The sequence below is a fragment of the Hoplias malabaricus genome, chromosome 5, assembly GCF_029633855.1.
Source record: "Hoplias malabaricus isolate fHopMal1 chromosome 5, fHopMal1.hap1, whole genome shotgun sequence".
NCBI classification, from domain to species: domain Eukaryota; kingdom Metazoa; phylum Chordata; class Actinopteri; order Characiformes; family Erythrinidae; genus Hoplias; species Hoplias malabaricus.
In genome coordinates, this window is record NC_089804.1 from 13,002,351 (window position 1) to 13,019,085 (window position 16,735).

At 39.8% G+C, this 16,735-nt stretch overlaps 44 non-coding genes and 6 pseudogenes across 44 annotated transcripts; all 50 read left to right on the forward strand.

Annotated features, from left to right (window-relative positions):
• The first annotated feature begins 184 nt into the window (after positions 1-184).
• LOC136698297 (5S ribosomal RNA) lies at positions 185-303 on the forward strand. The gene has a single exon (XR_010803060.1). It is a non-coding gene; the product is annotated as a 5S ribosomal RNA (ribosomal RNA).
• Positions 304-509: 206 nt separating this feature from the next.
• LOC136698183 (5S ribosomal RNA) lies at positions 510-628 on the forward strand. The gene has a single exon (XR_010802952.1). It is a non-coding gene; the product is annotated as a 5S ribosomal RNA (ribosomal RNA).
• Positions 629-850: 222 nt separating this feature from the next.
• Positions 851-969, forward strand: LOC136698184 (5S ribosomal RNA). Its single transcript, XR_010802953.1, has one exon. It is a non-coding gene; the product is annotated as a 5S ribosomal RNA (ribosomal RNA).
• Positions 970-1,177: 208 nt separating this feature from the next.
• LOC136698339 (5S ribosomal RNA) lies at positions 1,178-1,296 on the forward strand (annotated as a pseudogene).
• A 208-nt stretch (positions 1,297-1,504) lies between these two features.
• On the forward strand, positions 1,505-1,623 carry LOC136698186 (5S ribosomal RNA). Its single transcript, XR_010802955.1, has one exon. It is a non-coding gene; the product is annotated as a 5S ribosomal RNA (ribosomal RNA).
• A 222-nt stretch (positions 1,624-1,845) lies between these two features.
• Positions 1,846-1,964, forward strand: LOC136698847 (5S ribosomal RNA). The gene has a single exon (XR_010803415.1). It is a non-coding gene; the product is annotated as a 5S ribosomal RNA (ribosomal RNA).
• A 222-nt stretch (positions 1,965-2,186) lies between these two features.
• Positions 2,187-2,305, forward strand: LOC136698288 (5S ribosomal RNA). The gene has a single exon (XR_010803051.1). It is a non-coding gene; the product is annotated as a 5S ribosomal RNA (ribosomal RNA).
• Positions 2,306-2,513: 208 nt separating this feature from the next.
• LOC136698848 (5S ribosomal RNA) lies at positions 2,514-2,632 on the forward strand. The gene has a single exon (XR_010803416.1). It is a non-coding gene; the product is annotated as a 5S ribosomal RNA (ribosomal RNA).
• A 207-nt stretch (positions 2,633-2,839) lies between these two features.
• On the forward strand, positions 2,840-2,958 carry LOC136698850 (5S ribosomal RNA). The gene has a single exon (XR_010803418.1). It is a non-coding gene; the product is annotated as a 5S ribosomal RNA (ribosomal RNA).
• A 222-nt stretch (positions 2,959-3,180) lies between these two features.
• On the forward strand, positions 3,181-3,299 carry LOC136698187 (5S ribosomal RNA). The gene has a single exon (XR_010802956.1). It is a non-coding gene; the product is annotated as a 5S ribosomal RNA (ribosomal RNA).
• Positions 3,300-3,507: 208 nt separating this feature from the next.
• Positions 3,508-3,626, forward strand: LOC136698851 (5S ribosomal RNA). The gene has a single exon (XR_010803419.1). It is a non-coding gene; the product is annotated as a 5S ribosomal RNA (ribosomal RNA).
• A 222-nt stretch (positions 3,627-3,848) lies between these two features.
• LOC136698853 (5S ribosomal RNA) lies at positions 3,849-3,967 on the forward strand. Its single transcript, XR_010803420.1, has one exon. It is a non-coding gene; the product is annotated as a 5S ribosomal RNA (ribosomal RNA).
• A 208-nt stretch (positions 3,968-4,175) lies between these two features.
• Positions 4,176-4,294, forward strand: LOC136698854 (5S ribosomal RNA). The gene has a single exon (XR_010803421.1). It is a non-coding gene; the product is annotated as a 5S ribosomal RNA (ribosomal RNA).
• A 207-nt stretch (positions 4,295-4,501) lies between these two features.
• Positions 4,502-4,620, forward strand: LOC136698855 (5S ribosomal RNA). The gene has a single exon (XR_010803422.1). It is a non-coding gene; the product is annotated as a 5S ribosomal RNA (ribosomal RNA).
• Positions 4,621-4,842: 222 nt separating this feature from the next.
• Positions 4,843-4,961, forward strand: LOC136698188 (5S ribosomal RNA). The gene has a single exon (XR_010802957.1). It is a non-coding gene; the product is annotated as a 5S ribosomal RNA (ribosomal RNA).
• Positions 4,962-5,169: 208 nt separating this feature from the next.
• On the forward strand, positions 5,170-5,288 carry LOC136698857 (5S ribosomal RNA). The gene has a single exon (XR_010803424.1). It is a non-coding gene; the product is annotated as a 5S ribosomal RNA (ribosomal RNA).
• A 222-nt stretch (positions 5,289-5,510) lies between these two features.
• On the forward strand, positions 5,511-5,629 carry LOC136698189 (5S ribosomal RNA). Its single transcript, XR_010802958.1, has one exon. It is a non-coding gene; the product is annotated as a 5S ribosomal RNA (ribosomal RNA).
• A 208-nt stretch (positions 5,630-5,837) lies between these two features.
• LOC136698858 (5S ribosomal RNA) lies at positions 5,838-5,956 on the forward strand. The gene has a single exon (XR_010803425.1). It is a non-coding gene; the product is annotated as a 5S ribosomal RNA (ribosomal RNA).
• A 222-nt stretch (positions 5,957-6,178) lies between these two features.
• On the forward strand, positions 6,179-6,297 carry LOC136698298 (5S ribosomal RNA). The gene has a single exon (XR_010803061.1). It is a non-coding gene; the product is annotated as a 5S ribosomal RNA (ribosomal RNA).
• Positions 6,298-6,503: 206 nt separating this feature from the next.
• LOC136698190 (5S ribosomal RNA) lies at positions 6,504-6,622 on the forward strand. The gene has a single exon (XR_010802959.1). It is a non-coding gene; the product is annotated as a 5S ribosomal RNA (ribosomal RNA).
• A 222-nt stretch (positions 6,623-6,844) lies between these two features.
• LOC136698192 (5S ribosomal RNA) lies at positions 6,845-6,963 on the forward strand. Its single transcript, XR_010802961.1, has one exon. It is a non-coding gene; the product is annotated as a 5S ribosomal RNA (ribosomal RNA).
• Positions 6,964-7,171: 208 nt separating this feature from the next.
• Positions 7,172-7,290, forward strand: LOC136698859 (5S ribosomal RNA). Its single transcript, XR_010803426.1, has one exon. It is a non-coding gene; the product is annotated as a 5S ribosomal RNA (ribosomal RNA).
• Positions 7,291-7,496: 206 nt separating this feature from the next.
• LOC136698860 (5S ribosomal RNA) lies at positions 7,497-7,615 on the forward strand. The gene has a single exon (XR_010803427.1). It is a non-coding gene; the product is annotated as a 5S ribosomal RNA (ribosomal RNA).
• Positions 7,616-7,837: 222 nt separating this feature from the next.
• On the forward strand, positions 7,838-7,956 carry LOC136698193 (5S ribosomal RNA). Its single transcript, XR_010802962.1, has one exon. It is a non-coding gene; the product is annotated as a 5S ribosomal RNA (ribosomal RNA).
• A 221-nt stretch (positions 7,957-8,177) lies between these two features.
• Positions 8,178-8,296, forward strand: LOC136698861 (5S ribosomal RNA). Its single transcript, XR_010803428.1, has one exon. It is a non-coding gene; the product is annotated as a 5S ribosomal RNA (ribosomal RNA).
• A 207-nt stretch (positions 8,297-8,503) lies between these two features.
• LOC136698924 (5S ribosomal RNA) lies at positions 8,504-8,622 on the forward strand. The gene has a single exon (XR_010803488.1). It is a non-coding gene; the product is annotated as a 5S ribosomal RNA (ribosomal RNA).
• A 222-nt stretch (positions 8,623-8,844) lies between these two features.
• Positions 8,845-8,963, forward strand: LOC136698194 (5S ribosomal RNA). Its single transcript, XR_010802963.1, has one exon. It is a non-coding gene; the product is annotated as a 5S ribosomal RNA (ribosomal RNA).
• A 208-nt stretch (positions 8,964-9,171) lies between these two features.
• Positions 9,172-9,290, forward strand: LOC136698340 (5S ribosomal RNA; annotated as a pseudogene).
• A 222-nt stretch (positions 9,291-9,512) lies between these two features.
• Positions 9,513-9,631, forward strand: LOC136698862 (5S ribosomal RNA). Its single transcript, XR_010803429.1, has one exon. It is a non-coding gene; the product is annotated as a 5S ribosomal RNA (ribosomal RNA).
• A 222-nt stretch (positions 9,632-9,853) lies between these two features.
• On the forward strand, positions 9,854-9,972 carry LOC136698300 (5S ribosomal RNA). The gene has a single exon (XR_010803062.1). It is a non-coding gene; the product is annotated as a 5S ribosomal RNA (ribosomal RNA).
• Positions 9,973-10,178: 206 nt separating this feature from the next.
• LOC136698926 (5S ribosomal RNA) lies at positions 10,179-10,297 on the forward strand. Its single transcript, XR_010803490.1, has one exon. It is a non-coding gene; the product is annotated as a 5S ribosomal RNA (ribosomal RNA).
• A 221-nt stretch (positions 10,298-10,518) lies between these two features.
• On the forward strand, positions 10,519-10,637 carry LOC136698195 (5S ribosomal RNA). Its single transcript, XR_010802964.1, has one exon. It is a non-coding gene; the product is annotated as a 5S ribosomal RNA (ribosomal RNA).
• A 208-nt stretch (positions 10,638-10,845) lies between these two features.
• Positions 10,846-10,964, forward strand: LOC136698341 (5S ribosomal RNA; annotated as a pseudogene).
• A 222-nt stretch (positions 10,965-11,186) lies between these two features.
• On the forward strand, positions 11,187-11,305 carry LOC136698863 (5S ribosomal RNA). The gene has a single exon (XR_010803430.1). It is a non-coding gene; the product is annotated as a 5S ribosomal RNA (ribosomal RNA).
• Positions 11,306-11,526: 221 nt separating this feature from the next.
• On the forward strand, positions 11,527-11,645 carry LOC136698301 (5S ribosomal RNA). The gene has a single exon (XR_010803063.1). It is a non-coding gene; the product is annotated as a 5S ribosomal RNA (ribosomal RNA).
• Positions 11,646-11,851: 206 nt separating this feature from the next.
• On the forward strand, positions 11,852-11,970 carry LOC136698864 (5S ribosomal RNA). The gene has a single exon (XR_010803431.1). It is a non-coding gene; the product is annotated as a 5S ribosomal RNA (ribosomal RNA).
• Positions 11,971-12,192: 222 nt separating this feature from the next.
• On the forward strand, positions 12,193-12,311 carry LOC136698302 (5S ribosomal RNA). The gene has a single exon (XR_010803064.1). It is a non-coding gene; the product is annotated as a 5S ribosomal RNA (ribosomal RNA).
• A 206-nt stretch (positions 12,312-12,517) lies between these two features.
• On the forward strand, positions 12,518-12,636 carry LOC136698196 (5S ribosomal RNA). Its single transcript, XR_010802965.1, has one exon. It is a non-coding gene; the product is annotated as a 5S ribosomal RNA (ribosomal RNA).
• A 222-nt stretch (positions 12,637-12,858) lies between these two features.
• Positions 12,859-12,977, forward strand: LOC136698197 (5S ribosomal RNA). Its single transcript, XR_010802966.1, has one exon. It is a non-coding gene; the product is annotated as a 5S ribosomal RNA (ribosomal RNA).
• A 208-nt stretch (positions 12,978-13,185) lies between these two features.
• Positions 13,186-13,304, forward strand: LOC136698342 (5S ribosomal RNA; annotated as a pseudogene).
• A 208-nt stretch (positions 13,305-13,512) lies between these two features.
• Positions 13,513-13,631, forward strand: LOC136698198 (5S ribosomal RNA). Its single transcript, XR_010802967.1, has one exon. It is a non-coding gene; the product is annotated as a 5S ribosomal RNA (ribosomal RNA).
• A 222-nt stretch (positions 13,632-13,853) lies between these two features.
• On the forward strand, positions 13,854-13,972 carry LOC136698865 (5S ribosomal RNA). The gene has a single exon (XR_010803432.1). It is a non-coding gene; the product is annotated as a 5S ribosomal RNA (ribosomal RNA).
• A 222-nt stretch (positions 13,973-14,194) lies between these two features.
• LOC136698289 (5S ribosomal RNA) lies at positions 14,195-14,313 on the forward strand. Its single transcript, XR_010803052.1, has one exon. It is a non-coding gene; the product is annotated as a 5S ribosomal RNA (ribosomal RNA).
• A 208-nt stretch (positions 14,314-14,521) lies between these two features.
• On the forward strand, positions 14,522-14,640 carry LOC136698866 (5S ribosomal RNA). Its single transcript, XR_010803433.1, has one exon. It is a non-coding gene; the product is annotated as a 5S ribosomal RNA (ribosomal RNA).
• Positions 14,641-14,847: 207 nt separating this feature from the next.
• LOC136698869 (5S ribosomal RNA) lies at positions 14,848-14,966 on the forward strand. Its single transcript, XR_010803435.1, has one exon. It is a non-coding gene; the product is annotated as a 5S ribosomal RNA (ribosomal RNA).
• A 208-nt stretch (positions 14,967-15,174) lies between these two features.
• LOC136698870 (5S ribosomal RNA) lies at positions 15,175-15,293 on the forward strand. The gene has a single exon (XR_010803436.1). It is a non-coding gene; the product is annotated as a 5S ribosomal RNA (ribosomal RNA).
• Positions 15,294-15,515: 222 nt separating this feature from the next.
• Positions 15,516-15,634, forward strand: LOC136698199 (5S ribosomal RNA). The gene has a single exon (XR_010802968.1). It is a non-coding gene; the product is annotated as a 5S ribosomal RNA (ribosomal RNA).
• Positions 15,635-15,842: 208 nt separating this feature from the next.
• Positions 15,843-15,961, forward strand: LOC136698343 (5S ribosomal RNA; annotated as a pseudogene).
• A 222-nt stretch (positions 15,962-16,183) lies between these two features.
• Positions 16,184-16,302, forward strand: LOC136698304 (5S ribosomal RNA). Its single transcript, XR_010803067.1, has one exon. It is a non-coding gene; the product is annotated as a 5S ribosomal RNA (ribosomal RNA).
• Positions 16,303-16,510: 208 nt separating this feature from the next.
• LOC136698345 (5S ribosomal RNA) lies at positions 16,511-16,629 on the forward strand (annotated as a pseudogene).
• The last annotated feature ends 106 nt before the right edge of the window (positions 16,630-16,735 follow it).

Here is a 16,735-nt window from a genome sequence, read left to right on the forward strand (position 1 = left end):
GTCATTTAAACACAAGAGAAGAAGAAAACTTAAAAAAAAAAAACAACTAAAAAGAAAAAACGAACTGGAAAGCCAATCATTTTCATTTGAGGTGTCAGGTGGTCTACCGTTTACAGGCAGCTCTAAAACAAGTATTACTCTTAGAAGAGTATATAGAAATAGTCTTCTACAGCCAGCAGTGATCGCTTACGGCCATACCACTCCTTGAAAGCTCGATCTCGTCTGATCTCGGAAGCGAAGAAGAGTTGGGCCTAGTTAGTACTTGGATGGGAGACTGCCTGGGAATACTAGGTGCTGTAAGCTTTTTAGCTTAAGCTTCTATTATAAAGACAGTAACCACAGTCATTTAAACACAAGAGAAGAAGAAAACTACAAAAAAAAAAAACGAACTGGAAAGCCAATCATTTTCATTTGAGGTGTCAGGTGGTCTACCGTTTACAGGCAGCTCTAAAACAAGTATTACTCTTAGAAGAGTATATAGAAATAGTCTTCTACAGCCAGCAGTGATCGCTTACGGCCATACCACTCCTTGAAAGCCCGATCTCGTCTGATCTCGGAAGCGAAGAAGAGTTGGGCCTAGTTAGTACTTGGATGGGAGACTGCCTGGGAATACTAGGTGCTGTAAGCTTTTTAGCTTAAGCTTCTATTATAAAGACAGTAACCACAGTCATTTAAACACAAGAGAAGAAGAAAACTTAAAAAAAAAAAACAACTAAAAAGAAAAAACGAACTGGAAAGCCAATCATTTTCATTTGAGGTGTCAGGTGGTCTACCGTTTACAGGCAGCTCTAAAACAAGTATTACTCTTAGAAGAGTATATAGAAATAGTCTTCTACAGCCAGCAGTGATCGCTTACGGCCATACCACTCCTTGAAAGCCCGATCTCGTCTGATCTCGGAAGCGAAGAAGAGTTGGGCCTAGTTAGTACTTGGATGGGAGACTGCCTGGGAATACTAGGTGCTGTAAGCTTTTTAGCTTAAGTTTCTATTATAAAGACAGTAACCACAGTCATTTAAACACAAGAGAAGAAGAAAACTTAAAAAAAAAAAAAAACGAACTGGAAAGTCAATCATTTTCATTTGAGGTGTCAGGTGGTCTACCGTTTACAGGCAGCTCTAAAACAAGTATTACTCTTAGAAGAGTATATAGAAATAGTCTTCTACAGCCAGCAGTGATCGCTTACGGCCATACCACTCCTTGAAAGCCCGATCTCGTCTGATCTCGGAAGCGAAGAAGAGTTGGGCCTAGTTAGTACTTGGATGGGAGACTGCCTTGGAATACTAGGTGCTGTAAGCTTTTTAGCTTAAGTTTCTATTATAAAGACAGTAACCACAGTCATTTAAACACAAGAGAAGAAGAAAACTTAAAAAAAAAAAAAAACGAACTGGAAAGTCAATCATTTTCATTTGAGGTGTCAGGTGGTCTACCGTTTACAGGCAGCTCTAAAACAAGTATTACTCTTAGAAGAGTATATAGAAATAGTCTTCTACAGCCAGCAGTGATCGCTTACGGCCATACCACTCCTTGAAAGCCCGATCTCGTCTGATCTCGGAAGCGAAGAAGAGTTGGGCCTAGTTAGTACTTGGATGGGAGACTGCCTGGGAATACTAGGTGCTGTAAGCTTTTTAGCTTAAGTTTCTATTATAAAGACAGTAACCACAGTCATTTAAACACAAGAGAAGAAGAAAACTTAAAAAAAAAAAACAACAAAAAAAAAAAAACGAACTGGAAAGCCAATCATTTTCATTTGAGGTGTCAGGTGGTCTACCGTTTACAGGCAGCTCTAAAACAAGTATTACTCTTAGAAGAGTATATAGAAATAGTCTTCTACAGCCAGCAGTGATAGCTTACGGCCATACCACTCCTTGAAAGCCCGATCCCGTCTGATCTCGGAAGCGAAGAAGAGTTGGGCCTAGTTAGTACTTGGATGGGAGACTGCCTGGGAATACTAGGTGCTGTAAGCTTTTTAGCTTAAGCTTCTATTATAAAGACAGTAACCACAGTCATTTAAACACAAGAGAAGAAGAAAACTTAAAAAAAAAAAACAACTAAAAAGAAAAAACGAACTGGAAAGCCAATCATTTTCATTTGAGGTGTCAGGTGGTCTACCGTTTACAGGCAGCTCTAAAACAAGTATTACTCTTAGAAGAGTATATAGAAATAGTCTTCTACAGCCAGCAGTGATCGCTTACGGCCATACCACTCCTTGAAAGCCCGATCTCGTCTGATCTCGGAAGCGAAGAAGTGTTGGGCCTAGTTAGTACTTGGATGGGAGACTGCCTGGGAATACTAGGTGCTGTAAGCTTTTTAGCTTAAGTTTCTATTATAAAGACAGTAACCACAGTCATTTAAACACAAGAGAAGAAGAAAACTTAAAAAAAAAAAAAAACGAACTGGAAAGTCAATCATTTTCATTTGAGGTGTCAGGTGGTCTACCGTTTACAGGCAGCTCTAAAACAAGTATTACTCTTAGAAGAGTATATAGAAATAGTCTTCTACAGCCAGCAGTGATAGCTTACGGCCATACCACTCCTTGAAAGCCCGATCCCGTCTGATCTCGGAAGCGAAGAAGAGTTGGGCCTAGTTAGTACTTGGATGGGAGACTGCCTGGGAATACTAGGTGCTGTAAGCTTTTTAGCTTAAGCTTCTATTATAAAGACAGTAACCACAGTCATTTAAACACAAGAGAAGAAAAAAACAACAACAAAAAAAAAACGAACTGGAAAGCCAATCATTTTCATTTGAGGTGTCAGGTGGTCTACCGTTTACAGGCAGCTCTAAAACAAGTATTACTCTTAGAAGAGTATATAGAAATAGTCTTCTACAGCCAGCAGTGATAGCTTACGGCCATACCACTCCTTGAAAGCCCGATCCCGTCTGATCTCGGAAGCGAAGAAGAGTTGGGCCTAGTTAGTACTTGGATGGGAGACTGCCTGGGAATACTAGGTGCTGTAAGCTTTTTAGCTTAAGCTTCTATTATAAAGACAGTAACCACAGTCATTTAAACACAAGAGAAGAAGAAAACTTAAAAAAAAAAAACAACTAAAAAGAAAAAACGAACTGGAAAGCCAATCATTTTCATTTGAGGTGTCAGGTGGTCTACCGTTTACAGGCAGCTCTAAAACAAGTATTACTCTTAGAAGAGTATATAGAAATAGTCTTCTACAGCCAGCAGTGATCGCTTACGGCCATACCACTCCTTGAAAGCCCGATCTCGTCTGATCTCGGAAGCGAAGAAGAGTTGGGCCTAGTTAGTACTTGGATGGGAGACTGCCTGGGAATACTAGGTGCTGTAAGCTTTTTAGCTTAAGTTTCTATTATAAAGACAGTAACCACAGTCATTTAAACACAAGAGAAGAAGAAAACTTAAAAAAAAAAAAAAACGAACTGGAAAGTCAATCATTTTCATTTGAGGTGTCAGGTGGTCTACCGTTTACAGGCAGCTCTAAAACAAGTATTACTCTTAGAAGAGTATATAGAAATAGTCTTCTACAGCCAGCAGTGATAGCTTACGGCCATACCACTCCTTGAAAGCCCGATCCCGTCTGATCTCGGAAGCGAAGAAGAGTTGGGCCTAGTTAGTACTTGGATGGGAGACTGCCTGGGAATACTAGGTGCTGTAAGCTTTTTAGCTTAAGCTTCTATTATAAAGACAGTAACCACAGTCATTTAAACACAAGAGAAGAAGAAAACTTAAAAAAAAAAAACAACTAAAAAGAAAAAACGAACTGGAAAGCCAATCATTTTCATTTGAGGTGTCAGGTGGTCTACCGTTTACAGGCAGCTCTAAAACAAGTATTACTCTTAGAAGAGTATATAGAAATAGTCTTCTACAGCCAGCAGTGATAGCTTACGGCCATACCACTCCTTGAAAGCCCGATCCCGTCTGATCTCGGAAGCGAAGAAGAGTTGGGCCTAGTTAGTACTTGGATGGGAGACTGCCTGGGAATACTAGGTGCTGTAAGCTTTTTAGCTTAAGTTTCTATTATAAAGACAGTAACCACAGTCATTTAAACACAAGAGAAGAAGAAAACTTAAAAAAAAAAAAAAACGAACTGGAAAGTCAATCATTTTCATTTGAGGTGTCAGGTGGTCTACCGTTTACAGGCAGCTCTAAAACAAGTATTACTCTTAGAAGAGTATATAGAAATAGTCTTCTACAGCCAGCAGTGATAGCTTACGGCCATACCACTCCTTGAAAGCCCGATCCCGTCTGATCTCGGAAGCGAAGAAGAGTTGGGCCTAGTTAGTACTTGGATGGGAGACTGCCTGGGAATACTAGGTGCTGTAAGCTTTTTAGCTTAAGCTTCTATTATAAAGACAGTAACCACAGTCATTTAAACACAAGAGAAGAAAAAAACAACAACAAAAAAAAAACGAACTGGAAAGCCAATCATTTTCATTTGAGGTGTCAGGTGGTCTACCGTTTACAGGCAGCTCTAAAACAAGTATTACTCTTAGAAGAGTATATAGAAATAGTCTTCTACAGCCAGCAGTGATAGCTTACGGCCATACCACTCCTTGAAAGCCCGATCCCGTCTGATCTCGGAAGCGAAGAAGAGTTGGGCCTAGTTAGTACTTGGATGGGAGACTGCCTGGGAATACTAGGTGCTGTAAGCTTTTTAGCTTAAGCTTCTATTATAAAGACAGTAACCACAGTCATTTAAACACAAGAGAAGAAGAAAACTTAAAAAAAAAAAACAACTAAAAAGAAAAAACGAACTGGAAAGCCAATCATTTTCATTTGAGGTGTCAGGTGGTCTACCGTTTACAGGCAGCTCTAAAACAAGTATTACTCTTAGAAGAGTATATAGAAATAGTCTTCTACAGCCAGCAGTGATCGCTTACGGCCATACCACTCCTTGAAAGCCCGATCTCGTCTGATCTCGGAAGCGAAGAAGAGTTGGGCCTAGTTAGTACTTGGATGGGAGACTGCCTGGGAATACTAGGTGCTGTAAGCTTTTTAGCTTAAGTTTCTATTATAAAGACAGTAACCACAGTCATTTAAACACAAGAGAAGAAGAAAACTTAAAAAAAAAAAAAAACGAACTGGAAAGTCAATCATTTTCATTTGAGGTGTCAGGTGGTCTACCGTTTACAGGCAGCTCTAAAACAAGTATTACTCTTAGAAGAGTATATAGAAATAGTCTTCTACAGCCAGCAGTGATAGCTTACGGCCATACCACTCCTTGAAAGCCCGATCCCGTCTGATCTCGGAAGCGAAGAAGAGTTGGGCCTAGTTAGTACTTGGATGGGAGACTGCCTGGGAATACTAGGTGCTGTAAGCTTTTTAGCTTAAGCTTCTATTATAAAGACAGTAACCACAGTCATTTAAACACAAGAGAAGAAGAAAACTTAAAAAAAAAAAACAACTAAAAAGAAAAAACGAACTGGAAAGCCAATCATTTTCATTTGAGGTGTCAGGTGGTCTACCGTTTACAGGCAGCTCTAAAACAAGTATTACTCTTAGAAGAGTATATAGAAATAGTCTTCTACAGCCAGCAGTGATCGCTTACGGCCATACCACTCCTTGAAAGCCCGATCTCGTCTGATCTCGGAAGCGAAGAAGAGTTGGGCCTAGTTAGTACTTGGATGGGAGACTGCCTGGGAATACTAGGTGCTGTAAGCTTTTTAGCTTAAGTTTCTATTATAAAGACAGTAACCACAGTCATTTAAACACAAGAGAAGAAGAAAACTTAAAAAAAAAAAAAAACGAACTGGAAAGTCAATCATTTTCATTTGAGGTGTCAGGTGGTCTACCGTTTACAGGCAGCTCTAAAACAAGTATTACTCTTAGAAGAGTATATAGAAATAGTCTTCTACAGCCAGCAGTGATAGCTTACGGCCATACCACTCCTTGAAAGCCCGATCCCGTCTGATCTCGGAAGCGAAGAAGAGTTGGGCCTAGTTAGTACTTGGATGGGAGACTGCCTGGGAATACTAGGTGCTGTAAGCTTTTTAGCTTAAGCTTCTATTATAAAGACAGTAACCACAGTCATTTAAACACAAGAGAAGAAGAAAACTTAAAAAAAAAAAACAACTAAAAAGAAAAAACGAACTGGAAAGCCAATCATTTTCATTTGAGGTGTCAGGTGGTCTACCGTTTACAGGCAGCTCTAAAACAAGTATTACTCTTAGAAGAGTATATAGAAATAGTCTTCTACAGCCAGCAGTGATCGCTTACGGCCATACCACTCCTTGAAAGCTCGATCTCGTCTGATCTCGGAAGCGAAGAAGAGTTGGGCCTAGTTAGTACTTGGATGGGAGACTGCCTGGGAATACTAGGTGCTGTAAGCTTTTTAGCTTAAGCTTCTATTATAAAGACAGTAACCACAGTCATTTAAACACAAGAGAAGAAGAAAACTACAAAAAAAAAAAACGAACTGGAAAGCCAATCATTTTCATTTGAGGTGTCAGGTGGTCTACCGTTTACAGGCAGCTCTAAAACAAGTATTACTCTTAGAAGAGTATATAGAAATAGTCTTCTACAGCCAGCAGTGATCGCTTACGGCCATACCACTCCTTGAAAGCCCGATCTCGTCTGATCTCGGAAGCGAAGAAGAGTTGGGCCTAGTTAGTACTTGGATGGGAGACTGCCTGGGAATACTAGGTGCTGTAAGCTTTTTAGCTTAAGCTTCTATTATAAAGACAGTAACCACAGTCATTTAAACACAAGAGAAGAAGAAAACTTAAAAAAAAAAAACAACTAAAAAGAAAAAACGAACTGGAAAGCCAATCATTTTCATTTGAGGTGTCAGGTGGTCTACCGTTTACAGGCAGCTCTAAAACAAGTATTACTCTTAGAAGAGTATATAGAAATAGTCTTCTACAGCCAGCAGTGATCGCTTACGGCCATACCACTCCTTGAAAGCCCGATCTCGTCTGATCTCGGAAGCGAAGAAGAGTTGGGCCTAGTTAGTACTTGGATGGGAGACTGCCTGGGAATACTAGGTGCTGTAAGCTTTTTAGCTTAAGTTTCTATTATAAAGACAGTAACCACAGTCATTTAAACACAAGAGAAGAAGAAAACTTAAAAAAAAAAAAAAACGAACTGGAAAGTCAATCATTTTCATTTGAGGTGTCAGGTGGTCTACCGTTTACAGGCAGCTCTAAAACAAGTATTACTCTTAGAAGAGTATATAGAAATAGTCTTCTACAGCCAGCAGTGATCGCTTACGGCCATACCACTCCTTGAAAGCCCGATCCCGTCTGATCTCGGAAGCGAAGAAGAGTTGGGCCTAGTTAGTACTTGGATGGGAGACTGCCTGGGAATACTAGGTGCTGTAAGCTTTTTAGCTTAAGCTTCTATTATAAAGACAGTAACCACAGTCATTTAAACACAAGAGAAGAAGAAAACTACAAAAAAAAAAAACGAACTGGAAAGCCAATCATTTTCATTTGAGGTGTCAGGTGGTCTACCGTTTACAGGCAGCTCTAAAACAAGTATTACTCTTAGAAGAGTATATAGAAATAGTCTTCTACAGCCAGCAGTGATCGCTTACGGCCATACCACTCCTTGAAAGCCCGATCCCGTCTGATCTCGGAAGCGAAGAAGAGTTGGGCCTAGTTAGTACTTGGATGGGAGACTGCCTGGGAATACTAGGTGCTGTAAGCTTTTTAGCTTAAGCTTCTATTATAAAGACAGTAACCACAGTCATTTAAACACAAGAGAAGAAGAAAACTTAAAAAAAAAAAACAACTAAAAAGAAAAAACGAACTGGAAAGCCAATCATTTTCATTTGAGGTGTCAGGTGGTCTACCGTTTACAGGCAGCTCTAAAACAAGTATTACTCTTAGAAGAGTATATAGAAATAGTCTTCTACAGCCAGCAGTGATCGCTTACGGCCATACCACTCCTTGAAAGCCCGATCTCGTCTGATCTCGGAAGCGAAGAAGAGTTGGGCCTAGTTAGTACTTGGATGGGAGACTGCCTGGGAATACTAGGTGCTGTAAGCTTTTTAGCTTAAGCTTCTATTATAAAGACAGTAACCACAGTCATTTAAACACAAGAGAAGAAGAAAACTTAAAAAAAAAAACAACTAAAAAGAAAAAACGAACTGGAAAGCCAATCATTTTCATTTGAGGTGTCAGGTGGTCTACCGTTTACAGGCAGCTCTAAAACAAGTATTACTCTTAGAAGAGTATATAGAAATAGTCTTCTACAGCCAGCAGTGATCGCTTACGGCCATACCACTCCTTGAAAGCCCGATCCCGTCTGATCTCGGAAGCGAAGAAGAGTTGGGCCTAGTTAGTACTTGGATGGGAGACTGCCTGGGAATACTAGGTGCTGTAAGCTTTTTAGCTTAAGCTTCTATTATAAAGACAGTAACCACAGTCATTTAAACACAAGAGAAGAAGAAAACTACAAAAAAAAAAAAACGAACTGGAAAGCCAATCATTTTCATTTGAGGTGTCAGGTGGTCTACCGTTTACAGGCAGCTCTAAAACAAGTATTACTCTTAGAAGAGTATATAGAAATAGTCTTCTACAGCCAGCAGTGATCGCTTACGGCCATACCACTCCTTGAAAGCCCGATCCCGTCTGATCTCGGAAGCGAAGAAGAGTTGGGCCTAGTTAGTACTTGGATGGGAGACTGCCTGGGAGTACTAGGTGCTGTAAGCTTTTTAGCTTAAGCTTCTATTATAAAGACAGTAACCACAGTCATTTAAACACAAGAGAAGAAGAAAACTTAAAAAAAAAAAACAACTAAAAAGAAAAAACGAACTGGAAAGCCAATCATTTTCATTTGAGGTGTCAGGTGGTCTACCGTTTACAGGCAGCTCTAAAACAAGTATTACTCTTAGAAGAGTATATAGAAATAGTCTTCTACAGCCAGCAGTGATCGCTTACGGCCATACCACTCCTTGAAAGCCCGATCTCGTCTGATCTCGGAAGCGAAGAAGAGTTGGGCCTAGTTAGTACTTGGATGGGAGACTGCCTGGGAATACTAGGTGCTGTAAGCTTTTTAGCTTAAGTTTCTATTATAAAGACAGTAACCACAGTCATTTAAACACAAGAGAAGAAGAAAACTTAAAAAAAAAAAAAAACGAACTGGAAAGTCAATCATTTTCATTTGAGGTGTCAGGTGGTCTACCGTTTACAGGCAGCTCTAAAACAAGTATTACTCTTAGAAGAGTATATAGAAATAGTCTTCTACAGCCAGCAGTGATCGCTTACGGCCATACCACTCCTTGAAAGCCCGATCTCGTCTGATCTCGGAAGCGAAGAAGAGTTGGGCCTAGTTAGTACTTGGATGGGAGACTGCCTTGGAATACTAGGTGCTGTAAGCTTTTTAGCTTAAGTTTCTATTATAAAGACAGTAACCACAGTCATTTAAACACAAGAGAAGAAGAAAACTTAAAAAAAAAAAACAACAAAAAAAAAAAAACGAACTGGAAAGCCAATCATTTTCATTTGAGGTGTCAGGTGGTCTACCGTTTACAGGCAGCTCTAAAACAAGTATTACTCTTAGAAGAGTATATAGAAATAGTCTTCTACAGCCAGCAGTGATCGCTTACGGCCATACCACTCCTTGAAAGCCCGATCCCGTCTGATCTCGGAAGCGAAGAAGAGTTGGGCCTAGTTAGTACTTGGATGGGAGACTGCCTGGGAATACTAGGTGCTGTAAGCTTTTTAGCTTAAGCTTCTATTATAAAGACAGTAACCACAGTCATTTAAACACAAGAGAAGAAGAAAACTTAAAAAAAAAAAACAACTAAAAAGAAAAAACGAACTGGAAAGCCAATCATTTTCATTTGAGGTGTCAGGTGGTCTACCGTTTACAGGCAGCTCTAAAACAAGTATTACTCTTAGAAGAGTATATAGAAATAGTCTTCTACAGCCAGCAGTGATCGCTTACGGCCATACCACTCCTTGAAAGCTCGATCTCGTCTGATCTCGGAAGCGAAGAAGAGTTGGGCCTAGTTAGTACTTGGATGGGAGACTGCCTGGGAATACTAGGTGCTGTAAGCTTTTTAGCTTAAGCTTCTATTATAAAGACAGTAACCACAGTCATTTAAACACAAGAGAAGAAGAAAACTACAAAAAAAAAAAACGAACTGGAAAGCCAATCATTTTCATTTGAGGTGTCAGGTGGTCTACCGTTTACAGGCAGCTCTAAAACAAGTATTACTCTTAGAAGAGTATATAGAAATAGTCTTCTACAGCCAGCAGTGATCGCTTACGGCCATACCACTCCTTGAAAGCCCGATCCCGTCTGATCTCGGAAGCGAAGAAGAGTTGGGCCTAGTTAGTACTTGGATGGGAGACTGCCTGGGAGTACTAGGTGCTGTAAGCTTTTTAGCTTAAGCTTCTATTATAAAGACAGTAACCACAGTCATTTAAACACAAGAGAAGAAGAAAACTTAAAAAAAAAAACAACTAAAAAGAAAAAACGAACTGGAAAGCCAATCATTTTCATTTGAGGTGTCAGGTGGTCTACCGTTTACAGGCAGCTCTAAAACAAGTATTACTCTTAGAAGAGTATATAGAAATAGTCTTCTACAGCCAGCAGTGATCGCTTACGGCCATACCACTCCTTGAAAGCCCGATCTCGTCTGATCTCGGAAGCGAAGAAGAGTTGGGCCTAGTTAGTACTTGGATGGGAGACTGCCTGGGAATACTAGGTGCTGTAAGCTTTTTAGCTTAAGTTTCTATTATAAAGACAGTAACCACAGTCATTTAAACACAAGAGAAGAAGAAAACTTAAAAAAAAAAAAAAACGAACTGGAAAGTCAATCATTTTCATTTGAGGTGTCAGGTGGTCTACCGTTTACAGGCAGCTCTAAAACAAGTATTACTCTTAGAAGAGTATATAGAAATAGTCTTCTACAGCCAGCAGTGATCGCTTACGGCCATACCACTCCTTGAAAGCCCGATCTCGTCTGATCTCGGAAGCGAAGAAGAGTTGGGCCTAGTTAGTACTTGGATGGGAGACTGCCTTGGAATACTAGGTGCTGTAAGCTTTTTAGCTTAAGTTTCTATTATAAAGACAGTAACCACAGTCATTTAAACACAAGAGAAGAAGAAAACTTAAAAAAAAAAAACAACAAAAAAAAAAAAACGAACTGGAAAGCCAATCATTTTCATTTGAGGTGTCAGGTGGTCTACCGTTTACAGGCAGCTCTAAAACAAGTATTACTCTTAGAAGAGTATATAGAAATAGTCTTCTACAGCCAGCAGTGATCGCTTACGGCCATACCACTCCTTGAAAGCCCGATCCCGTCTGATCTCGGAAGCGAAGAAGAGTTGGGCCTAGTTAGTACTTGGATGGGAGACTGCCTGGGAATACTAGGTGCTGTAAGCTTTTTAGCTTAAGCTTCTATTATAAAGACAGTAACCACAGTCATTTAAACACAAGAGAAGAAGAAAACTTAAAAAAAAAAACAACTAAAAAGAAAAAACGAACTGGAAAGCCAATCATTTTCATTTGAGGTGTCAGGTGGTCTACCGTTTACAGGCAGCTCTAAAACAAGTATTACTCTTAGAAGAGTATATAGAAATAGTCTTCTACAGCCAGCAGTGATCGCTTACGGCCATACCACTCCTTGAAAGCTCGATCTCGTCTGATCTCGGAAGCGAAGAAGAGTTGGGCCTAGTTAGTACTTGGATGGGAGACTGCCTGGGAATACTAGGTGCTGTAAGCTTTTTAGCTTAAGCTTCTATTATAAAGACAGTAACCACAGTCATTTAAACACAAGAGAAGAAGAAAACTACAAAAAAAAAAAACGAACTGGAAAGCCAATCATTTTCATTTGAGGTGTCAGGTGGTCTACCGTTTACAGGCAGCTCTAAAACAAGTATTACTCTTAGAAGAGTATATAGAAATAGTCTTCTACAGCCAGCAGTGATCGCTTACGGCCATACCACTCCTTGAAAGCCCGATCCCGTCTGATCTCGGAAGCGAAGAAGAGTTGGGCCTAGTTAGTACTTGGATGGGAGACTGCCTGGGAATACTAGGTGCTGTAAGCTTTTTAGCTTAAGCTTCTATTATAAAGACAGTAACCACAGTCATTTAAACACAAGAGAAGAAGAAAACTTAAAAAAAAAAAACAACTAAAAAGAAAAAACGAACTGGAAAGCCAATCATTTTCATTTGAGGTGTCAGGTGGTCTACCGTTTACAGGCAGCTCTAAAACAAGTATTACTCTTAGAAGAGTATATAGAAATAGTCTTCTACAGCCAGCAGTGATCGCTTACGGCCATACCACTCCTTGAAAGCTCGATCTCGTCTGATCTCGGAAGCGAAGAAGAGTTGGGCCTAGTTAGTACTTGGATGGGAGACTGCCTGGGAATACTAGGTGCTGTAAGCTTTTTAGCTTAAGCTTCTATTATAAAGACAGTAACCACAGTCATTTAAACACAAGAGAAGAAGAAAACTACAAAAAAAAAAAACGAACTGGAAAGCCAATCATTTTCATTTGAGGTGTCAGGTGGTCTACCGTTTACAGGCAGCTCTAAAACAAGTATTACTCTTAGAAGAGTATATAGAAATAGTCTTCTACAGCCAGCAGTGATCGCTTACGGCCATACCACTCCTTGAAAGCCCGATCTCGTCTGATCTCGGAAGCGAAGAAGAGTTGGGCCTAGTTAGTACTTGGATGGGAGACTGCCTGGGAATACTAGGTGCTGTAAGCTTTTTAGCTTAAGCTTCTATTATAAAGACAGTAACCACAGTCATTTAAACACAAGAGAAGAAGAAAACTTAAAAAAAAAAAACAACTAAAAAGAAAAAACGAACTGGAAAGCCAATCATTTTCATTTGAGGTGTCAGGTGGTCTACCGTTTACAGGCAGCTCTAAAACAAGTATTACTCTTAGAAGAGTATATAGAAATAGTCTTCTACAGCCAGCAGTGATCGCTTACGGCCATACCACTCCTTGAAAGCCCGATCTCGTCTGATCTCGGAAGCGAAGAAGAGTTGGGCCTAGTTAGTACTTGGATGGGAGACTGCCTGGGAATACTAGGTGCTGTAAGCTTTTTAGCTTAAGTTTCTATTATAAAGACAGTAACCACAGTCATTTAAACACAAGAGAAGAAGAAAACTTAAAAAAAAAAAAAAACGAACTGGAAAGTCAATCATTTTCATTTGAGGTGTCAGGTGGTCTACCGTTTACAGGCAGCTCTAAAACAAGTATTACTCTTAGAAGAGTATATAGAAATAGTCTTCTACAGCCAGCAGTGATCGCTTACGGCCATACCACTCCTTGAAAGCCCGATCTCGTCTGATCTCGGAAGCGAAGAAGAGTTGGGCCTAGTTAGTACTTGGATGGGAGACTGCCTTGGAATACTAGGTGCTGTAAGCTTTTTAGCTTAAGTTTCTATTATAAAGACAGTAACCACAGTCATTTAAACACAAGAGAAGAAGAAAACTTAAAAAAAAAAAAAAACGAACTGGAAAGTCAATCATTTTCATTTGAGGTGTCAGGTGGTCTACCGTTTACAGGCAGCTCTAAAACAAGTATTACTCTTAGAAGAGTATATAGAAATAGTCTTCTACAGCCAGCAGTGATCGCTTACGGCCATACCACTCCTTGAAAGCCCGATCTCGTCTGATCTCGGAAGCGAAGAAGAGTTGGGCCTAGTTAGTACTTGGATGGGAGACTGCCTGGGAATACTAGGTGCTGTAAGCTTTTTAGCTTAAGTTTCTATTATAAAGACAGTAACCACAGTCATTTAAACACAAGAGAAGAAGAAAACTTAAAAAAAAAAAACAACAAAAAAAAAAAAACGAACTGGAAAGCCAATCATTTTCATTTGAGGTGTCAGGTGGTCTACCGTTTACAGGCAGCTCTAAAACAAGTATTACTCTTAGAAGAGTATATAGAAATAGTCTTCTACAGCCAGCAGTGATAGCTTACGGCCATACCACTCCTTGAAAGCCCGATCCCGTCTGATCTCGGAAGCGAAGAAGAGTTGGGCCTAGTTAGTACTTGGATGGGAGACTGCCTGGGAATACTAGGTGCTGTAAGCTTTTTAGCTTAAGCTTCTATTATAAAGACAGTAACCACAGTCATTTAAACACAAGAGAAGAAGAAAACTTAAAAAAAAAAAACAACTAAAAAGAAAAAACGAACTGGAAAGCCAATCATTTTCATTTGAGGTGTCAGGTGGTCTACCGTTTACAGGCAGCTCTAAAACAAGTATTACTCTTAGAAGAGTATATAGAAATAGTCTTCTACAGCCAGCAGTGATCGCTTACGGCCATACCACTCCTTGAAAGCCCGATCTCGTCTGATCTCGGAAGCGAAGAAGTGTTGGGCCTAGTTAGTACTTGGATGGGAGACTGCCTGGGAATACTAGGTGCTGTAAGCTTTTTAGCTTAAGTTTCTATTATAAAGACAGTAACCACAGTCATTTAAACACAAGAGAAGAAGAAAACTTAAAAAAAAAAAAAAACGAACTGGAAAGTCAATCATTTTCATTTGAGGTGTCAGGTGGTCTACCGTTTACAGGCAGCTCTAAAACAAGTATTACTCTTAGAAGAGTATATAGAAATAGTCTTCTACAGCCAGCAGTGATAGCTTACGGCCATACCACTCCTTGAAAGCCCGATCCCGTCTGATCTCGGAAGCGAAGAAGAGTTGGGCCTAGTTAGTACTTGGATGGGAGACTGCCTGGGAATACTAGGTGCTGTAAGCTTTTTAGCTTAAGCTTCTATTATAAAGACAGTAACCACAGTCATTTAAACACAAGAGAAGAAAAAAACAACAACAAAAAAAAAACGAACTGGAAAGCCAATCATTTTCATTTGAGGTGTCAGGTGGTCTACCGTTTACAGGCAGCTCTAAAACAAGTATTACTCTTAGAAGAGTATATAGAAATAGTCTTCTACAGCCAGCAGTGATAGCTTACGGCCATACCACTCCTTGAAAGCCCGATCCCGTCTGATCTCGGAAGCGAAGAAGAGTTGGGCCTAGTTAGTACTTGGATGGGAGACTGCCTGGGAATACTAGGTGCTGTAAGCTTTTTAGCTTAAGCTTCTATTATAAAGACAGTAACCACAGTCATTTAAACACAAGAGAAGAAGAAAACTTAAAAAAAAAAAAAAACGAACTGGAAAGTCAATCATTTTCATTTGAGGTGTCAGGTGGTCTACCGTTTACAGGCAGCTCTAAAACAAGTATTACTCTTAGAAGAGTATATAGAAATAGTCTTCTACAGCCAGCAGTGATAGCTTACGGCCATACCACTCCTTGAAAGCCCGATCCCGTCTGATCTCGGAAGCGAAGAAGAGTTGGGCCTAGTTAGTACTTGGATGGGAGACTGCCTGGGAATACTAGGTGCTGTAAGCTTTTTAGCTTAAGCTTCTATTATAAAGACAGTAACCACAGTCATTTAAACACAAGAGAAGAAGAAAACTTAAAAAAAAAAAACAACTAAAAAGAAAAAACGAACTGGAAAGCCAATCATTTTCATTTGAGGTGTCAGGTGGTCTACCGTTTACAGGCAGCTCTAAAACAAGTATTACTCTTAGAAGAGTATATAGAAATAGTCTTCTACAGCCAGCAGTGATCGCTTACGGCCATACCACTCCTTGAAAGCCCGATCTCGTCTGATCTCGGAAGCGAAGAAGAGTTGGGCCTAGTTAGTACTTGGATGGGAGACTGCCTGGGAATACTAGGTGCTGTAAGCTTTTTAGCTTAAGTTTCTATTATAAAGACAGTAACCACAGTCATTTAAACACAAGAGAAGAAGAAAACTTAAAAAAAAAAAAAAACGAACTGGAAAGTCAATCATTTTCATTTGAGGTGTCAGGTGGTCTACCGTTTACAGGCAGCTCTAAAACAAGTATTACTCTTAGAAGAGTATATAGAAATAGTCTTCTACAGCCAGCAGTGATAGCTTACGGCCATACCACTCCTTGAAAGCCCGATCTCGTCTGATCTCGGAAGCGAAGAAGAGTTGGGCCTAGTTAGTACTTGGATGGGAGACTGCCTTGGAATACTAGGTGCTGTAAGCTTTTTAGCTTAAGTTTCTATTATAAAGACAGTAACCACAGTCATTTAAACACAAGAGAAGAAGAAAACTTAAAAAAAAAAAACAACTAAAAAGAAAAAACGAACTGGAAAGCCAATCATTTTCATTTGAGGTGTCAGGTGGTCTACCGTTTACAGGCAGCTCTAAAACAAGTATTACTCTTAGAAGAGTATATAGAAATAGTCTTCTACAGCCAGCAGTGATCGCTTACGGCCATACCACTCCTTGAAAGCTCGATCTCGTCTGATCTCGGAAGCGAAGAAGAGTTGGGCCTAGTTAGTACTTGGATGGGAGACTGCCTGGGAATACTAGGTGCTGTAAGCTTTTTAGCTTAAGTTTCTATTATAAAGACAGTAACCACAGTCATTTAAACACAAGAGAAGAAGAAAACTTAAAAAAAAAAAAAAACGAACTGGAAAGTCAATCATTTTCATTTGAGGTGTCAGGTGGTCTACCGTTTACAGGCAGCTCTAAAACAAGTATTACTCTTAGAAGAGTATATAGAAATAGTCTTCTACAGCCAGCAGTGATAGCTTACGGCCATACCACTCCTTGAAAGCCCGATCTCGTCTGATCTCGGAAGCGAAGAAGAGTTGGGCCTAGTTAGTACTTGGATGGGAGACTGCCTTGGAATACTAGGTGCTGTAAGCTTTTTAGCTTAAGTTTCTATTATAAAGACAGTAACCACAGTCATTTAAACACAAGAGAAGAAGAAAACTTAAAAAAAAAAAACAACTAAAAAGAAAAAACGAACTGG